This window comes from Podarcis cretensis, assembly GCF_951804945.1.
Source record: "Podarcis cretensis genome assembly, chromosome: 2".
Taxonomy (NCBI): Eukaryota; Metazoa; Chordata; class Lepidosauria; order Squamata; family Lacertidae; genus Podarcis; species Podarcis cretensis.
This window is the reverse complement of record NC_137171.1, coordinates 79,296,662-79,316,027: the sequence shown is the minus strand read 5'-3', so window position 1 is coordinate 79,316,027 and position 19,366 is coordinate 79,296,662. Positions and strand designations below refer to the sequence as shown.

At 42.6% G+C, this 19,366-nt stretch overlaps 1 protein-coding gene across 3 annotated transcripts in view; it reads right to left on the bottom strand.

Moving 5' to 3' along the window:
- The window catches only part of PPARG (peroxisome proliferator activated receptor gamma), a 62,512-nt gene extending 50,485 nt beyond the window's left edge, over positions 1-12,027 (bottom strand). The window contains exons 1-2 of one of the 3 annotated variants that reach the window (XM_079967303.1): positions 11,753-11,870; positions 10,505-10,611 (exon numbers count right to left, since the gene is read on the bottom strand). The gene's annotated coding sequence lies outside the window, so the exon portion shown is untranslated. Of the gene's footprint in view, positions 1-10,504; positions 10,612-11,752; positions 11,880-11,923 lie in introns of those variants that run through there. The other 2 variants (XM_079967302.1, XM_079967304.1) reach the window with 2 other exon arrangements.
- Between the last annotated feature and the right edge of the window lie 7,339 nt (positions 12,028-19,366).

The window sequence follows — 19,366 nt, the reverse complement described above, 5'->3', positions numbered from 1 at the left end:
GAGCTATAATACCCAGCTGATAGCAGGGATGGAGCATGTAATCTATTACTCCACATCCCATCTTGACCCCTATTACATTATCTTCTGCCCAGTAAAACTGGAAAATAATGGAAGTTACACATATTGCAGGAAGAACAACAGCCTTCCCAAATACTAATATGCTGTTGCTTTCACAACATGTACTAAAAATTCCAGACACTGCCAGATGTGGGCATATTTCAAGAGCAGACTGGTTTGGGGGAACGGTTCCAAGGCAACCTCTGAGATTTCCCCCCTCTTTCATATTAATATATACTCTAAAAATACTAACACAATTAACTTTTAAAACCTCACAACCACACACTTCCAAATTCTTCTCCTCAGCTCCTGTGTGAACCCTTCTCCCTATAGTCATCTAGAAACACTTTCAGTTTCTGCTTCTTCCAGAAAATTCGGCCAGCATCCCAGAACTCCTGTCTTAACACAGTTAATCCCATCTTATTTTGCTTTCTGAAAAATAATGTATACAAAATATGCCGAAAACAATATGCCTCTTATGTCTCAGAGCAAAGATATCGCAAATATTCCAAAATACTGCGAACACAGAACATATTATAGGCTTTGCAAATTCCTGCCAGCCATCCTGTGCATTTTTCTGCATGGAGAAGCGCTTCTTGTTTGGAAAACAATGCTTTTTAAAAAAACGTTAAACAAAGATAAGGCACTTGGAAAGACTTTCTAAATCATCACTTGAACTTTCGCCTACATAGAACCAGCATCCTGTCAGTCAGAATGAATGGAAAGATGTGCACATGACTTTCACAACCACAACATTACATCACATCATACGGTGGGTGCAACAGTGAATGATGCATGGGATCAGCTGTTTAATGCGGCGTCTACAACTCTCTGCCACTATGGAAAAACTGTATTCGTGGCTAAAATGGGACAGAAATAAATGTAGGAATAATGCTTCTGCAGAAGCTAATTAAGGAATTAGCACTTTTAAGTGATGACACACAGAACACTGAACATAGTGTTTATTGCATTTATGTCCCACTTAATTGCATTCATGTCCCACTTTTTGGTCCATGGTTCACTCCCCTTCTCAGTTAATCCATACAACAACCCACTGAGGTACGATGAGAGGCTGTGGCTGGTCCAAGGTCACCCAGTGAGCTTCATGACTTGAGTGGGGATTTGAACCCTGATCTTCCAGGTCCTAGTCTGACACTCTAACCACTACACCACATCTTAGTAGTCAACTTTTCCCTTTTCTTGCGAGGAATCCTATTCGGAATAAGGGAATTTCCCTTTTAAAAAGGGAAACATTGACAGCTATGCACCACATTGGCTTCCTATATTATTTCTGTTATGCTATGAGCTAAATTAAGTAGATAAATAAACATGGGGAAAGCAAAATGTTACTTGGAGAAGGATCTGAAATATTTTCCTTGAAGATTGAATTTCTTTTATTCTGGATTGTTTTATTTGATGTTTTCATGTGTTGTAAACCACTTTAAGATTTTTTCTTTAAAATATAAAGTGGTATAGAAATGCAATTAATAATAATAATAATAATAATAGTGATCAAAAAGAGGTTTAAAAAAGATCAGGATGATGGGTTTCAAAGAGAAAGTATTGGCAGCACAGCATAATAAAATGGATGTGAATTATAGAACACAAATACATAGATCATTATACATTTATGAGTATATCTTCCATGTGTTTTATTTCACTTATATACTGTTTTTCAGGTGTAAGCAATATTTCAAAGTAGTTATGATTATATTAAACCAGAACATCATCACCAACAAAAAGAGTTACTGCCATACAGGAATTAAACAATCAGGTTGGACTGAACTAACAGAAAGAACTGAATATTGGGAGAATATTTTAAATTCATTGTGAGGATTTCTTTCTTTCTTTCCAATCTGGTGATATAAAATAGTAGAGGAACATGGTGCCTAACCTAACCCAAAAAAGTAAAGGATAATGGAAGATAGCCCAGCTCTAATACACGTACTTGGAAGTAAACCCCACTGAACTCAGTGAGATTTACATCCAAGAAGACATGCATAGTATTGCACAGCAAATCAAAGTGAAGAAGGTGTATTCATTTTAGTTATAAAGGTTTGAATGTACTCAGGTTTGTACTCAGGTTTTCCCAGATGCCTCACAAAAGGTTAAGGTGGGGAGAAAGATTAGCAACCAGAGGTAATTTCATGAAATATGTGGTTGATATATTGACTACCAGCACTATCAAGCAGTCAGTTATCACATAAGTAGTACACAACCCACTCAGCATCATATAGCCATCGGCAGCTGAAATCTCTGGGCTCATTCAACACTGATAGATAATAATTAGCCCATGGCCAGCATGGAAGGCAGCTGTTACTATATTTTGGAACTTAAGTGTTTTTTGGTCTTGGTGTTTTTACTGCATATTTTCTCATGTACTTTAAAATGCGGAAGGCGATTCATAACTAACTATAAACAAACAAACAAACAAACAAACAAACAAATTTTGTTATCAGTGTGGATTTCTGAGTTATGAAAGACTGGTGTTCTGGCCAGAATAATTATTTCAATAATATGTCATATCTTGTCTTAGTTTTCATCCTCAATCCATGCAGGAACAGCAGGATCATATTGAAGAATGAATAATAAAGTTTTATCTTAAGAGATTCTTGGAAGGACGGAACTCTCTTTAAAAACACAGCATGAACTTCCGGTCTTATGCTTATTATACTCATGAGCAAGGCTCACTAATTGTTCTGGGACTCACTAGTTGTTATTGGAAAAAGGATATCTACTTTTACCATTGATGGGTTCAGAATCTACATGCATGTGTTTGATGTTTCATAAGATGCAGCCTTAGAAACCCTTCACTGGTTGTACTCACAATAAGAGAAACTAACAATCAAACACGGAACCCAGAACCTCATAGTTGGTAGAGTGACCCAAGTGTTAACTTTTAACAACCTAGTTCTACAAATATGGCACACAGTATCTGGCTGCACTGCTGGTTTGTGTCATCCAACAACTGTAGCGGTTAAGTACTAAGTCCTTATTTTGCTGGAGTAGCAAGCCCGGCAATCAATCAAAAACTTAAGTTCTGTTCAGAGAATCATAGTATATAAAGTTGGAAGGGACCCTGAGGGTCTTTTCAATACGGTTTGAGCTTAGCTAGCTCCCTCTCACTGTAGACTTCCAAAACAACTGCCATGGGGAGGGAGGGTCTTGTGCAAATAAATATTAGAAAATGTGTGTCACCTTTTCCTTAAGCTCCTAATACAGATAATCAAACTGCTTGTGCTGTAAAACCTGTTCTTCTGACCATCACTGCTTCAATTATCAGCCAGTTACAAAAGCCTGTAATTAACATTTTTCTTTTCATATCACCTGGCTTGAAGTCACAAACAGCCTTGTGTTATTAAAATCCAAATCTCTTTCACAATTTTGATGCAAAAAGGACCCAAAAAGCGTTATTTGAAACGATAATTTAGCATATATATGGAATATTCAAGAAGCTACAGAATATCATATGTTCAAAAAGAAAAAGAAAAAAACCCACATCTCACTGCCAAGGGGCTTAAAGAAGTCCTACCCTTCCCAACATTTATATACCCTATAGCAGGGGTAATCTACATTTTGGGAGAATAACTGTCCCAGTGCAGCATTGTGACATAAGAAAGCCTTTCCCTGGGAAAAAAATGAAGTGCACTGCATTGGCAAAAGTACATATTTTGCATGCATAAGGCTCCAACACACGTGTTTCAAGGACCAGAACTGGGAATGATCTCTGCCTGAGTCCCTGAAGAGCACCTGTCAGAATACTGAGGTCAACTAATAAATACTCTGATTCAGTATGTAAGTCAGCTCCTGATAGCATTGGTGTGGTGCTCACTTCAAAGCCAAGCAGGAAGTGCATTCAATTCCTACAATTTTGTTCAGTAGTTCAGTATGTCTCTACTGTATCTGCTTTCTAGTATATACAGCTAGAAGAGAAGTGTTACCACTTTGGAAGAAGAAGAGTTTGGATTTGATATCCCGCTTTATCACTACCCTAAGGAGTGTCAAAGCGGCTAACAATCTCCTTTCCCTTCCTCCCCCACAACAAACACTCTGTGAGGTGAGTGGGGCTGAGAGACTTCAGAGAAGTGTGACTGGCCCAAGGTCACCCAGCAGCTGCATGTGGAGGAGCGGGGAATCGAACCCGGTTCTCCAGATTACGAGTCCACTGCTCTTAACCACTACACCACACTGACTCTCAGTGCCCTCAATCTTTCCCAGCATCAGGGTTTTTTCCAGGGAGTCTTCTCTTCTCATGATGTGGCCTTCCAGTGAGCACTCAGGGCTGATTTCCTTCAGAATGGATAGGTTTGATCTTCTTGCAGTCCATGGGATTCTCAAGAGTCTCCTCCAGCACCAATCAATCAATCAATCAATCAAAAGCATCAGTTCTTTGGCGATCAGCCTTCTTTATGGTCCAGCTCTCACTGGACAATCTATTATTATTATTTAAATCACCCCACCTCCCTGCATATAGAAAAATGCCGTATCTGGATGAAGCCCTGAGAGGTTCCTTTTGTTTGTGCAGTGAGGTTTAAAACAAACAAACAAGCAAGCAAGCAAGCAAGCAAGCAAGCAAGCAAGCAAGCAAACAAACAAACAAACACAGTAGCATTCAACTTGTATGTGAACTGACCTATAAGCTGAAGTGACATAGTTTAGGAAAAGCTTCATTACTTGATTCTCCAGTTACCTAGGAACAGGTTTTTATTCTCAACAGTTTCTAATGGGTTTTAAAAGATGCATTCAGAGAAATATAGCTGGAAGAACCATAGCTGAATATTTTCCTGTTCAACAGGAATGAAGATCAAGAGAAACCTACAGTTATCCCACTCAGACATGAGAAAGAATAAAGGAATCCCAGATCCTCAGGCAATTTGTTATCATCACTACTGAGCTGTAAAACAGCATGAGAAAACTTATTTTACAATCCTCCACACCTATGAATATATTTGACCACTCTGCTACAACAAGACAGTGGTTTGATGACCAACAGAGAGCAGAAACTATTCTAACCTGCAAACGTGTTACATACATTAATCTAAATATTACTCACTCTCCAAAGCTGTATTCCTGTCTAGAATCGCCGCCACCCCCGCCAAATGCCAAATAATACAACATGAAAACATAGATTCCTCACTGAAAATATTTCAGAGTATCTAAATATTAAGAATATTGCTCAATTCAATCAGAATAATTTAAATAGACACACTGGAGGGATTTAAAACAAAACAAAACAAAAACAACTTTTGGTTTGGGTCATAGTAAGGAAGGACAGAAGGGGTGCATAGAATACTTGGAAACAGCAACAGATATACAGTGGTACCTTGGGTTACATACGCTTCAGGTTACATACACTTCAGGTTACATACGCTTCAGGTTACAGACTCCGCTAACCCAGAAATAGTGCTTCAGGTTAAGAACTTTGCTTCAGGATGAGAACAGAAATCGTGCTCCGGCGGCGCAGCAGCAGCGGGAGGCCCCATTAGCTAAAGTGGTACCTCAGGTTAAAAACAGTTTCAGGTTAAGAACAGACCTCCGGAACGAATTAAGTACTTAACCCGAGGTACCACTGTATAAAGCAGCAGGATGGGGCCATGATAAGAGACTGGCACCTTTGATGGATGCACATTAAAATGGAAAAGCATTACTTTCCTGTGATTTTTGAACTTTCGCACAACCAGAATGCACACAGACTTCTGTCTCCAACTATGCAACTACATAAGACAGCAACTTATATGATATCCCCATTTAAAAACAAATAAAAACAAATAAACAACAACAAAACAACAAGAAAACAAAACACAGTCATAGGAGGTTGGAACAGGGAGTGGGGGGGGACCCTTCTCCTCTTCTCCAAATTCTACAACCCCTACCCACAAGCTGCTTTGCTCACCACCTGGAAGGGGGGGGTACAGGGTCCTCAGAAACCTTTTCCCCATGAGTGGAAAAGTGGTTGAAGGGGCATGTGAAGCAGTCAAAGTGCAGAGAGTTAAGCCACCCCTCCCCACCTCATTTGTTCCTCAGCGCAGCTTCCAGTAGTTGTTCTGTGGCTAGAAAACTGCATTTGGTCTGGAGGAAGAATCTCAGGGCTGGTCATATCAGCGGCCCTATGAAACGTGGACACGCCGCATCAGGGACGTGCGTGTGCTGTGAGGTGTGGCGGGGGGGGGGGGGAGCCTGCATCCAATCCTATTCTTGAAACCCCTATTACAGCAATGGACAACCGAGTTCATCTCTGAGGGCTAGATCAGAAGATACAATAAGCCGCAGGCCATGGCTAATCTGAATTTCTTTCCCCCCTGAAATTAACATAACTCACATAGCACTGTCACCATGGATGCCAAAGTAGAGTACAAATGTATTTATTCAAAATATATTTATTTTGTCAGAAAAACAAAACCTGATGCGAGATAGCTTATTGCAGATTTAAACATCACAGTCAGAATATTCACATCACCTCAGACACAAGTCCTTTCAATGGAAACTGCTCATATGCTGGCCTGCAGCAGTCTGTGTTGGTGTGATAGGCACACCAGTGTGAATCATTCCTTAGTTTCGACTCAGATTTATCGTTCTATCTGTGGTAGTTTTGCTATGCCAAAAAAACCAAACCCCAATACTGTTACAATAATGAATAGATGGACCAAAGCTTTCTTCTCCTTTTTTTTTTTAAAAAAAAAAATTGCTAATTATCAACCAGCAATGTAGCAAGTAAATGACTTGTTGTTCAGTAAGATGGGACTTTGGGATTCGTAGTATTGAATTCATAGACTTTGTCCTGGCTCTGTAAAGACTGCCTGGTATGCAGATGATCTGCTTAGTCATGAGGAAAAGAGGTGGCTTCGGCATGTCTGTGGACCATCACCAGTCCATCGATTGATTTTAGGAGTTCATGAGTCTAATGAGTCAGGTAGCTCAGCTGGTAGAGCCTTAGACTCTTAATCACTGGGTTGTGAGTTCAAGCCCCCACACTGGGAAAAAGATTCCTGCATTGGACTAGAAGGAAATCTCGGGGTCCTTTCCAACAACTCTGTGATTCTATGAGCCAGATGTTTTATCTAGCTGAAAAAGACGGATGGGGTGTTAACCCTTCCAAAGGCTCTTACACACTGCCACACACTATTGCGTCTCACAAAACAATGCAGGCTTGCTGGCAAAGTTGTATGCTGTGGTGCAGCTTCACACTGTACATTCTCTAATAGCATATACACATAGCAGTTCCTGTAAGGCTATAAAATTGTTCAGTCACAGACATCTTCATTAACAACAACAACAACAACTATTTCCTGTGTCTTCATGGTACTGCAAATGGTTCAAGTATGTGTGGGGCAGTAAATAAGCATAGTATTCTAACCTTAGAAACATAGGTTCACAATATTGGAAGCCATTATTCCTTCGCATCAGTGTGAAATTGCCCATACCAAATTTGCTGTTTGCCCTTATTACTCAGCGTGCATACAGGCACAATTGTCATTTACAAATGTCAGCCTTTTTTGCAGCAGATGATTTCTATGTATATTATAAGAAATAAATGTTTGTGACCACTGACCCATATGTCTGTTGAGGGAAAGCCCCTAATAACATTGACTTTACACATTAAATGACTGTGCTAATCTCCCCTAGATTTCTGATTGTTGTGAAACTATTATATTCTATTCCAAAGGTTTTTTTCATGTATGTGGAGGAGATAAATACTTCACTCCTGTCAGTCCCTTTGCATGTGTCCAAAGGATTACAAGCATGTGCTGCAGATTTTATTTCCTTTCTCCTAAGAGAAAGCCTTCAGGATCACACCAGAAGCTGCTTTTTAATGCCACACAGAAAAAAAGAAAGAAAAAAAGCTTTTGATGATGGTGGTGGGATGGAAGTCTCTGTTTCAACACAAAACATATATCTTTCCCTGTGCATTTCTGGGCTGCGGCCACTTTTTAATAATAATAATAATAATAATAATAATAATAATAATAGGGACGACGTAGTGTGACATACTTTGGGGTACTTTGTGAGACTATATTAGTTGATTACTTCCTAATTCCTGCAGTAGCAATTAATTCCAATGATAATTCATTTTTCAAACCTTGTCTACATATCTCAAGGTGCAGAAGTAAAAGTTGCAGTAGCATCTCTTCAACTCAATCTGTGATGGAAACTTTGTGACTTGAGAAAGTGCAAAGAAGTTTCAAGGAAGGAATACTAGCCCTTGACACGAGTAGCTTAGGTAATGGGTACTACTGCAGAGTCCACTCAGTTCATTCTGATAAACCACTTCAGTTACCGTCTTAAAACAGGTTGTACAATGAAAACTGCTATTGAAACAACAGCAAAACCAATTCAGAGAGTATGTGTGTACAGTCATGTGCACTTTGCTGAATTAGTGCAAAAGGTGTAGATGCTTGCGGGAGTAAGCTTGTCAAATCATAGAATCATAGAACTGGAAAGCAGGCATGCATCAGCACAGAAGCAAATGTTATCATTTGGCCAGGGCACACCCACATATCAGTCAATGGGATTGATCAATTTTTGCAAGTCAAAAAGTGTAGAGTCTCACAGATTGAGCCTCTGAAATCAACAGAATGAATGCTGGTCCACAGGTCACTTTAAACCACAGTTAAATGATGGTTTAATGGTGAATGTACAATGTACTGGTACATGGAGCAAAAAATTGTGAGTGCTTCTTTCCTCTCCTACTCCTGCTGCCACACTGCTGAGAGTTAAAGCCATGGTTTGATTTAGTTTTATGTGTGTACAGTTTGTTTCTTTCCAAACTAAACAGGCTGCTAAACTTTGTTCTTTGCTTACTGCTTATGGTTTGTTTGAAGGAAACAAACTGTAAGCCTGGGCTCCAGTGTAATGCCAAGCCAAACCATGACTTAGCCCTCTGCAGCTAAGCTTAACTGTTATAGGTATAAAGATTGGATAATTCTGAGTTAGTTATCTAGAACGGTGATCTTCAGCAAACTTACTGAGAAATTCAATTTGAAAGTCAATATACTTATCCCAGAACTGCCATCCTATGCATACAGTACTTAGCTCAGGATACTTCTGACTAAACATGAACCAAACTGAGCTATAAGTGAATTTTGGATTAGAGTGTTTGAATCAAATTTACTGCAAGATATGTATTTCTGTGGCTCAGTTTGCACACAGCATTTTTCATGTGAACAGATAATCTTATACATGTCTACTCAGAAATAAGTGCCATTAAGTGAGATGGGACTTGCTTCCATGTAAGTATAGGATTGCAGCCTAAGTATAGAAAAAATGCAAAAAAAACCCCACCCCTCTGCTTTCATGTATAAAAAAGGGTACAAATGTTTATTATGCCACAGCTTACATAGGAACCAAGTGATTGCCTTAACTTTGTAATTAAATTGATTTCAGTGTGGACACATGCTCCCATTTTTCACAAACAACTTTGTGGATATAATGGAACATACATTTGTGTAGAGTATCTATACCCTATCTATGCAACAGAGCTGCTTTGGAACTTTTTGAAAAGTCTTGAAAAGCCAACATGAGACATACCTTAAGAATAATGTTCCAGCGTGGGAACAAACAGTAGGATATACTGGCTATCAACAATAAACCCATTTTCACTCACTTGTCAATAACATGGCGATAACATTGGCTGCAATTTTATGTTCAATTTCCTTTTTCATGCTCTCGCTCACATTAAGAACTTTCACACATGACACAACTGGTGGGAGAGTTTTTCAACTGTGTTTTTTTAGCTTCACAAGGGGAAACAGTCTCAACCCAAGACAGCCAGTCTGTGGTGTAATGATCACTTTGACAGCTCACATTAAATAGGTGATTCACAAATCAACGTGAGCATAGCTCTGTTGATATCACTGCACCCTAAACTCTTCCTCCCCCAGAATGCTGCCTTGCACATATCTTCTTTTTTTAAAAAGACTTTGTTAAATTCCAAATTTATTGTTTGAAAAGGTGTTCAGATGGTACCCAACCTAGGTAATTTCAGAGTAGAAATTACCAACAGAAACGTATAGCCCCAACTTAAGTCATGTTTGTTAATTTAAGTAGGTCTTCTCTAACACCAGTTGCAAGCCATATGTTTCTGAACAGCAGTTGTTATGTCATCCATTGTCACAACTCTTGTAGGGATAAGGACAGGAAATTTCAAGAGTATAATTTTTCATTAACAACCCTATATGTGAAGCTATCTGATTTTTCAGAAGCTGCCATCAAGAGCAATTACAGTTTTTACATGAGGGGCTCCAGGCTCCAGGAAAAGAACAGTTTCCTCACCATATCACAATAATGCAAGGAGAAGAAACTGGTCCTCTGCCACAGCGGTATTAAATCATGACCTTGTTACCACGGTGGATCATAACTCACACATATTGCCTAAAAGTTACAACACTAACAGGAACTTGCAGTCTATAGTGTATACTGCCCTAGGGAGAAATGACAGTGGGAAACTTACAAAACACGCCTGCAGATTTGGGATATGACACCAAGGCATCATCTATTTCACAATGTATAATCTCTGTTGTGGCAGGATTATACTTGGAACCTCGCTCATGCTCCTTGCTGTGGTTTGGAAGGCAAAGAGAAAAATTATGATTTAAAAAAAAAATCCACCAGAAGTTTCAGCTAAATGAGGAAACAAACTTTCTCCCTTTCTCATCATCTTGACTAAACACATTCATTAGCACCACAGGTAGAAGAGGTGCCCTCTGAGTTTTTAGCATCCCAGATGGTGGACAAGTTTCTGCAAACAAACTGTCCTGCATTATGGGCATATCCACCTGCGGCATAGACAAACGAAAGCCCACTTAATGCATCACCTCCAAAGAGCACTTATATGTATATATATAGCCCTTTCTTCCACATGATGAACATAAACCACAGAGTTCTATAAGGATCACAGATAGAATTCCTATCAAGAATGCGTTCTCATTCCCATTCCAATTACAGCATGAGGAAGATACATGGTTCAGACCTGATGCAAAGGCAGGCCACATGTGCCCATCACCAATAGAGGCCTGGGATATTTTATTCCCCCCATTTTCCGAAAGCAGTACTTGCCAGTAAATCTTTTGCCATCACCTCTCCCCCTTTTATCTGTATCTAGATTCTATCCCATTGGATTTCTTTAACCTGTAATTAACCATTATTTAATAGGTGGTAGCATGGGCGTAGCCAGGATATGTTGGGGGGCAGGCTTCATGTGGCAGAACCTCAGTTCGTTAAGCATTTTTATTAATTTACTTGATTGGGGGGGACACAGCTTCCCCCTGCCTCCCCTTGGCTATGCCCATGGGTGGTAAATGTGCGCATGGCACAGGCAAAAACACACTCAACACTCTGCCTGGAAACACACAGACTTCTTCGCACTAAATGAGTTCAGGGTCTACTTCTGGACGTCATGTAAGGGATTCCCCAAGCCCTAGTGGCCCCCGACCCCAACCATACCTGCTCCTTTCAACCCCCCAGCCCACCCCTCGGAAACCTCAGTCTCTAGCTCATTCCCTACAAAACTTTCTGAGAGCAAGTGAGTTCTGCTCTCCCAGACGACCATTCAGTATATAGACAGCCTTTCCATTCCCCGCTCTTGCATCCCACAAGCCAGGTGTCCTGGAGCCCCACAGGGCTGCCGCTGTCCCCTCGTGCCCGTCTCAGCCCCACAAGCCCTTCCCGACGCGCAGCCTCCCTCCGTCCCTCTACAGACCCCAGGCACGCGCCCCCACGGATCGGGCGGGAATTCCCTGCAGCGTCACGCCGCCGCCGGACGCAGCCCCTCGGCAGGCAGGCAGGCGGGCAACGCCGCCCTCCCGTCCATCCACCCGCTTCCCGCCGCGCCGCCAGAGGCTCTGGCTGCTTCTCCGGCTCACACACTGACCTGGCGCTGTCAACTCGGCAGCAGGAGAAACTCTTCCCGTCTAGTGGCATGAACTCCCCCGCCCGGCCCGTCTAGGGACAGGCGCCGCCTTCCAGGGCTCACGGCGCCGCTGCCCCGCCCGCCGGCCAGCCCCCGTCCCACCCACCCTCGGCGGCGCCCTTGTGGAGCTGGCCGGAGCGAGGCAGTTTGCGCCTGTCGGGCCAGGAGGAGGCGGCGCGGGGGGCGGAATGCCCACGGGGCCACGCGAGGCCCTTATGTGGGAGGGAGGGAGGGAGGGCGCGCGCGCGCGCGTGTTTGGCGCGCCGTGTGCCGTGCAGGGCGCTGAGGGGCGAGGTGGGCGGGCATCTGCTCTGCAAATGGACTGGGGCTGGGGGAAGTGAGGGGCCGTCGAGGCTGCCCCATGGCTCTTCTGTGGCCAAGTCCAAGAGGAGTGGACGCAGCGTGGCCCAAGGGAATAATGCGCGTGGCCGAGGTGCTGCCGCATGGTTAGGCCATTGGCCTACCTGGCGCTGTGCTACCTGCACTGGCTGGCAGCGGCTCTGCAATGGTTCTTACGGAAGGTTCTCCCGGGGACTATTTGCATCCATCCCTAATCTGCCCGCCTCTGTCCTGCCTCCCTCAGTTCTCCACCAGGGGCAGGGAACTTTCGCTTGCTTGCTGGACCAAGAGAAATGGTGACTACTGCTCCTCAGGCCCAGGGGTCCGAGGTGGGGCTCCCCAACCTGCTGTGGCCAGAATGAGGGGGACAGTGAGTGGGGGCCAAAGAGCAGGTCCATTGGCTTGTCTTTCACAGGAAGGTCTGCACTGGCAGCAGTTCCTCAGGGTTTCAGATAGGCACTTCTCCCTGACACACCTGGAAATGCCGAAAATCGAACCAAATGGAAGCACCCATGCACAAAAGAAGGCACAGCTGTGTTACCTGGCTCTGGATGGTGTAACAGTTGGGACTGGATGTGCCAAACCAGAGAGAATGGCTGTGGTTGCTCACTGTCTTGCTATCTGCCCGCCCACCCACCACCCACCAGTGGCATGTCAATTGGGACTGGACCCAGCAGGTCCAACATTCCACTGCAACACCCAGAGGTACAGGGCAGAGGTGTTTGCTCATTCGCCTGACGGAGGAGTAGGAGCCCACATTTGCTCACTTACCCACTCCGTGCCTGGGTGGCAGTGCTGGGCCCTGCCTTATTGCTGCCCAGACAAGAGGAGGACAGACAAGTGAGTGGAGGGGGCAGCTACTTTGTAGTGGCACTCTCTTGTCTGGTTTTTTCGGATGAAGAGGAAGAGGAGAGAAGGTGATACTGCGTAGGTAACAGCAGCGCATCCCAGAGGAGGCCAAAAAGACCCAGGGCAGTGACATCACCTGCTCTTCAGTGGCAGCTAGTCCGGGGCTGGCGCCAGTGACATCCTGAAGAGGCCTTGGTAGTTGGCCGATAGTGGCCGCCTCTGATGCCAGCCCTGACTTGAACCAGGAGGCATTGCTAAGGAACGGTAATTTTGTTCTTTAGAAAAAGAAATGGAATGGTAAAGCACAAAGCCGGCTTGGAAATTCTGCAATCTAATTATTTTAACAAAACCCATGTGATGGTGAAGAAACAATAGTCTGTATGCATTCAAAAGTCATGTTGCAAAGCCTTTGCCAACCTGGTGCCCACCAGATGTTGCGGATTACAGCTCCCATCAGCACAGCTATGCTGTTACTGTTGTGTCCCAAAACATATGGGAGGGGGCCCTAGGTTGGCAAAGGCTGGGTGCATTCTCTGGGTGGAATTCTTTCTGATGAGTTCTCTCTCCCATTAAGCTCTGTCCATATGAACCTGTGAACAGGAAGCGAGTGCTGCCATTGGCAGAGTCAGGAAGGTGACAAATTCTCCCTACATAGCAGAATCTTTCCAATATTATTGTGGGGGTGGTGAGGTGCTATTATGGGAAAGTTGGTAAGGTAGTGGCAAAAGCTCAAGCCACTGTCATTGGATAAGATGCCAACAGGAAACAAAGTGGTTTTCCCCCCTTCCAGGGTTTAAGGGTTTTGCATGATGTTGTTGCAGAATTGTTGCAAATTTCTTGTCAGTGATCCAGGTGTATTCCCTAGAGCAGTGTTTCCCAACCTTGTGCCTCCAGCTGTTTTTGAACTACAACTCCCATCATCCCTGACTAGCAAGACCAGTGGCAAGGGATGATGGGAATTGTAGTCCAAAAACAGCTGGAGGCACAAGGTTGGGAAACACTGCCCTAGAGAAGCACTTCTGATGCAAGGGGCACTCAATTCCTCAACGTGCAAGCTGCCATGGATCTGATCCAGCCAAAGCAACTGCAGGCCTTGATGTACTAAGGGGCAATATTTTGTGGTGGGGAAAACTTTGCACTTCTATAAGCACATATAAAAATTGCAGATAGCTATCACCATCTTTAAAGGGAATCGTCCCTTCTTTTCGCTCAGGTAGGGCAGATGCCTCTCCGAAGATGATGCTTGCTAGGAAACAGTTGCATCGTTTGAAAAACAAATAATGTTTCTTGTTCCGTTTCTATTGGTTTTACCTAATTCTTGCAAATTTAATTAAGAGCTGATTCAGTCCATGTCTATACATGTTTGTGAATTGTTTGAAGTGATACTCTTTTTAATTAAACAAAAAGCTTTGTTAGACTCTAATGCTCCCACATTGTATAACTCAAATATGTAGCTTGAAAACAGGTGTGGAAAGACTTGGCCCTCCAGATGTTGCCATATTAACAAAGTGTGCCCCTTGCCCTGAGCCCATTTCAAATAAAACAATAGAAATACTAAACTAACTGAACAATCAGGTCGGTTCTGCCCCTCCCCCACCAACAAAAGTCCTGCCCCCCCCCAAAAAAAAATCCTGGCTATGGCCATGGCCCAGTGGCTTGCCTATGCTGGGTTGAGTGAGCATAGCATTTACCTTCTGCTTAGATCGGTATTGAATCAAATGTGGACCTAGTTCAGCCCCACCAACTTGGGCCATATCTGCACACATTTGTGAATTGTTTGAAGTGATATTCTTTTTAAATACTTTTACCTATTCTGGCTACAAAAAGATTTACAGGAACAATATTGTTTTTCATTTAACTGGTAAAAAGAAAATATCCATTTAATGGTTGTAATTCTCATAACTGAGTAAAGTGCATCCCAGAGAATATATTAATGCTTTTATTAGTAAAAAATTCCGGATTCCAAATACACACGCGCGCACGCACGCGCACGCACGCACGCACGCGCACACACACACACACGTAACATCTAGCCCAAAGAGAAAATAAATACTTGTGAGACAATTTTTCTTATTTTTTCTTATTACATTAAAATTGCTGAAACAAAACCATGGTAATGCTTTTGGTTAATTTTGGTAAACAAGACTGGCACATTAGCAAATGTTTAAAACTTAGTGTTTAAGCATTGATTTTTATTGACAATTTTAATGCATAGTTTATATTCTTTGTAAATATCTTAGGTCTTTTATTTACAATTAACTGATATACAGATTTAGTTCAATAAATAAATAATTTACTTGGATCAAATACTTAATCTCATCTTATTTGTGAAACACATTTCATTGGTGATTGCTTATGTTGGCTTCATAATCAGCCTTAGTATTTTGGGGTGAAAACTCATCATAGCATAACTTGTGACTACTTTCTTCCCAAACCCAAATGGGTTGTGTGGTCTGTCCTATTTATAGATATGCATGTTTCTTTGTTAGGGACGCAGGTGGCGCTGTGGGTTAAAGCCTCAGCGCCTAGGACTTGCCGATCGAAAGGTCGGCGGTTCGAATCCCTGCGGCGGGGTGCGCTCCCGCTGCTCGGTCCCAGCGCCTGCCAACCTAGCAGTTCGAAAGCACCTCCGGGTGCAAGTAGATAAATAGGGACCGCTTACCAGCGGGAAGGTAAACGGCATTTCCGTGTGCGACTCTGGCTCGCCAGAGCAGCGATGTCACGCTGGCCACGTGACCCGGAAGTGTCTCCGGACAGCGCTGGCCCCTGGCCTCTTAAGTGAGATGGGCGCACAACCCCAGAGTCTGTCAAGACTGGCCCGTACGGGCAGGGGTACCTTTACCTTTACCTTTATGTTTCTTTGTTACTTTCATCTTAGGTTACATCACAATTGTATTTATGTCACACAAATCCCCACTTTGTGTAATTGGACTTCCTTTTAAGTGTGCATAGGATTGCATCCTTAGGTGACCTAGAACTCAATGCTCTGTAAGTTTATATCCGTTCAGTTTCTCAGGTACTTCTATGCATGAAGTGAATATATGATAACTGGGTTAAATAAGGGTCTGCACTGTGATTTTAGAAAGCGGAGCCGTATGCGGCATAAAAGCTAAAAGGGCATGGAGGATATATATATATCTTGAAAACCAGCATAAATTACTGATGACACCAGATTCCTTACAGGTTGATGTTAGACAGCATGGAAGACAATATTGAACTTGAGGAGCTGATGGGAAATTGCATTCATGGGAGAGGCAACCTCTGCCACCTGGGAAATAACAGAACCATTGCAAAGTGATGCCTCCAGCCCCACAAGAATGTCAGGGCCCATGGTATGGAATATTCACTGAGCAGTTGAGAAGAATCAACAGATTCTTCCCCTCCCTTTTGCTCAGTGAAGGTCATCAACCAAAGTAGTCTCAGTCTCAAAGGCAGGCCAGAAAGCAAACTGAAATGGAGCCAGAAAATCAGCTCAATCCAAAAGCTTGAATTAAGGTCTATGGAGGATTGCAGAGGCTGCTAGAATGTCCACATACTTAATCTCTCCAGGACTGTCTCTCTCCAGCCCTGTACTTTTGAAATCTGCAGTGCAACGATACATGATTGGATTTTTATAAAATTGTTGTAGTTTATCAGTGTCCAACTGCAGATATTTTATCTTAGACAATGTGGAAACAATCAACATTCCCTTCTCCATCAGCCCACAGTCAGACAGGATACTATGGAACAACAAGCTGGCAATCCAAGCAGTACTAGCCAGTAAGATAACAGTAAAGACAGCTGGTTTTGCATGATCAGAGTTTATGGTTCCTCAGCAGGCTTGTAGCCACAGCACAGCCCCTCCTTTCTTTACACAAAGCTCATTATCAAGAATGGTATCAAGCACTTGCACTGCAGGTTTAAAACGTGCTCTCGGGAACCAGGGTACACAGCAGAAAATGGAGTTGCTAATGAGATATTTATAGTATGCTAAGCTATGATTTATGTTTTTTAATAAAGAAACAAATAAACAAGTGGGGGGGACACACAACCCATAACCAAATCCAGTTCAGACATGTTGCAAAAAGGCATCTCATCCAAGCTCTGCAGACTATCCATTTTACTAGCATGACATCATTTGAGCAAGCTCTTATCGCTGAAATTCCACTTTAAAAATCTAAACTCTTCTACGTGGGCTGGTTTTCACTGCTTTGTTGTGTCCTGAAGGCACAGCGCTGCCATCTCGGAGCTACTAGGATCTTCTGCTGCTTTTAAAAATCATTTCAAAAAGCAATTCTCTGCTTCTGTTGATGTTATTTCTTAGCCTTTTTTGTTATAATGTTCTGTGTTACTGGAATTTTAAAAATATCTTATAGATTTTTCTATGTAAACCGATTAGGGATTTCACATATTAAATAGTATATAAATATCACAAATAAATAAATAAATAAAAAGGCTTAGGCATTTTGGGTGGAAATAGTTACTTCTTGTACAGACATTTCAGAAATAATAAGACCGACTAATTAAACATTCTTTTTTCGTATAAAATGACATGTAACAATTAACAGAAGACATCTGTCTGGAAAGGGAGCTAAAAGGCACAAACATAATTGTTGGATAGAATTGCATTGTCATATCATGTAAAACTGCAGGACCCCAAGCAAAGAACAGGTTAATGGGCTCAATTCCTTTGTGAAAGTCTTCTGTAGCAGCTCGATGTTGTTCAAGAACAGCTCCACACTCAGATAGGACCATAGAGATACTGTAAAACCATTCAGAATCTTTACAGAAATCAGGTTTCAATATGCCTTCACAATCAGAGGGTTTCTGTTTTTGTACAAGGAGTTTCCTAATGCTCAAAGTTTAGAGAAAAGAAAATCCAGAAATATATGACCCTGGACAGAAGCATATACGTATTGGTGGGGTTTGTGTTCAGATAGCCACTATTTAATTTCTATTAGGTTTGTTGATACTTCCATCCTAACCTCCAACCAAGTTCAGAGTGGCATTCTCAGTTCTTTTGCCCTTCATCCTTACAGCAGTCCTATGAGGGAGGTTGGGAGGAGAGATGGTGGTTGGCTCAGAGGCCCCCTGTGAGTTTCATACATGAGTGGGGATTCAGCTCTGGATTTGCAGCCCTCTTTCTCATGCCTTCTTCTCTCCATTCCTCGGTCTTTTTGGTGTATTGCTCGCTAACCAAAATTTGCATTTAATATGCATTGGGGAAGATATCCGAATGTTGATTATTTCAGCAAAGTACAGCTGAGTTTTGCGCACATTTACTTCGAGTGGCTAGGCAAACCCAGCCAGATGGGTGGGGTATAAATAAATTATTATTATAAAATTATTATTAGAAGTAAACCATATTTTCCCCTTTGCAACTGACTTCCAAGTAAATGTGGAGAGGCTGCAATCTTGCACACACTTAGCTGCGAGTAGGGCTGGGAGGATATATCAATTTTGGTTTCTAATTTTTCCAATCTTAAATCCATCCATTTGCATTAAAAAACAACAACAACATGAAATTTATTCGGCATTTTGGTGCAAATGTTTCCTAATTAAACACATTTGTGATTTTGCCTAGTATACACATTTGTGCAGGAAATTTATTCTAATATGCAATCTTGTATGTTATCTTCTTAAATATATTCTTTTTTATGGACATTTCCCCTTAGTATGTGCATTTTTGTAAACATTGCAAAATTAAGATAAATGCAGATTTAGAAGGATGGTTGTGGTTAAGTGGAGCAATTTGAAAAATGGATGAAGAAATCTGCCCCGGCAAGGCTTTGATGATCTGTCTAGACGGTGTTCACGTGGAGGACTTCCCTCCATTACAGCAGCTCCTAGGAAGGAGCAGGAACAGGTCTCATTGGGAGTAAAGAGGAATGGCTGGGGGGAAAGCCGCCTTCTTCCCCCAGTTTCTGTCCCACTGTCATGGATTGGCTGGATGCAGATGAGTGGTGGGAGGCACCAGCAAGGGAACCCCCCAAGGGAAGAAGGCTCAAAGCCAGGGGACTGGTGGTGGGATGACGATGAGTGGTCAGAGGGAGAAGAGGAAGCTGACTGTGAGGAGCAGCTGTTGGAAGCTGAAGAAGTAACAGTGTTCAGTGAGCAAGAAGAGGTAGTGGCAGAGAGCAGTCCAGAATCAGAGGTAGAAGCAGAGCTGGAGAGGAGGTGGACCAAGAGGTAGGAGGCAGGGTGCTGAAGAATCCAGGGGCTCTTCCCCGCCTGCTG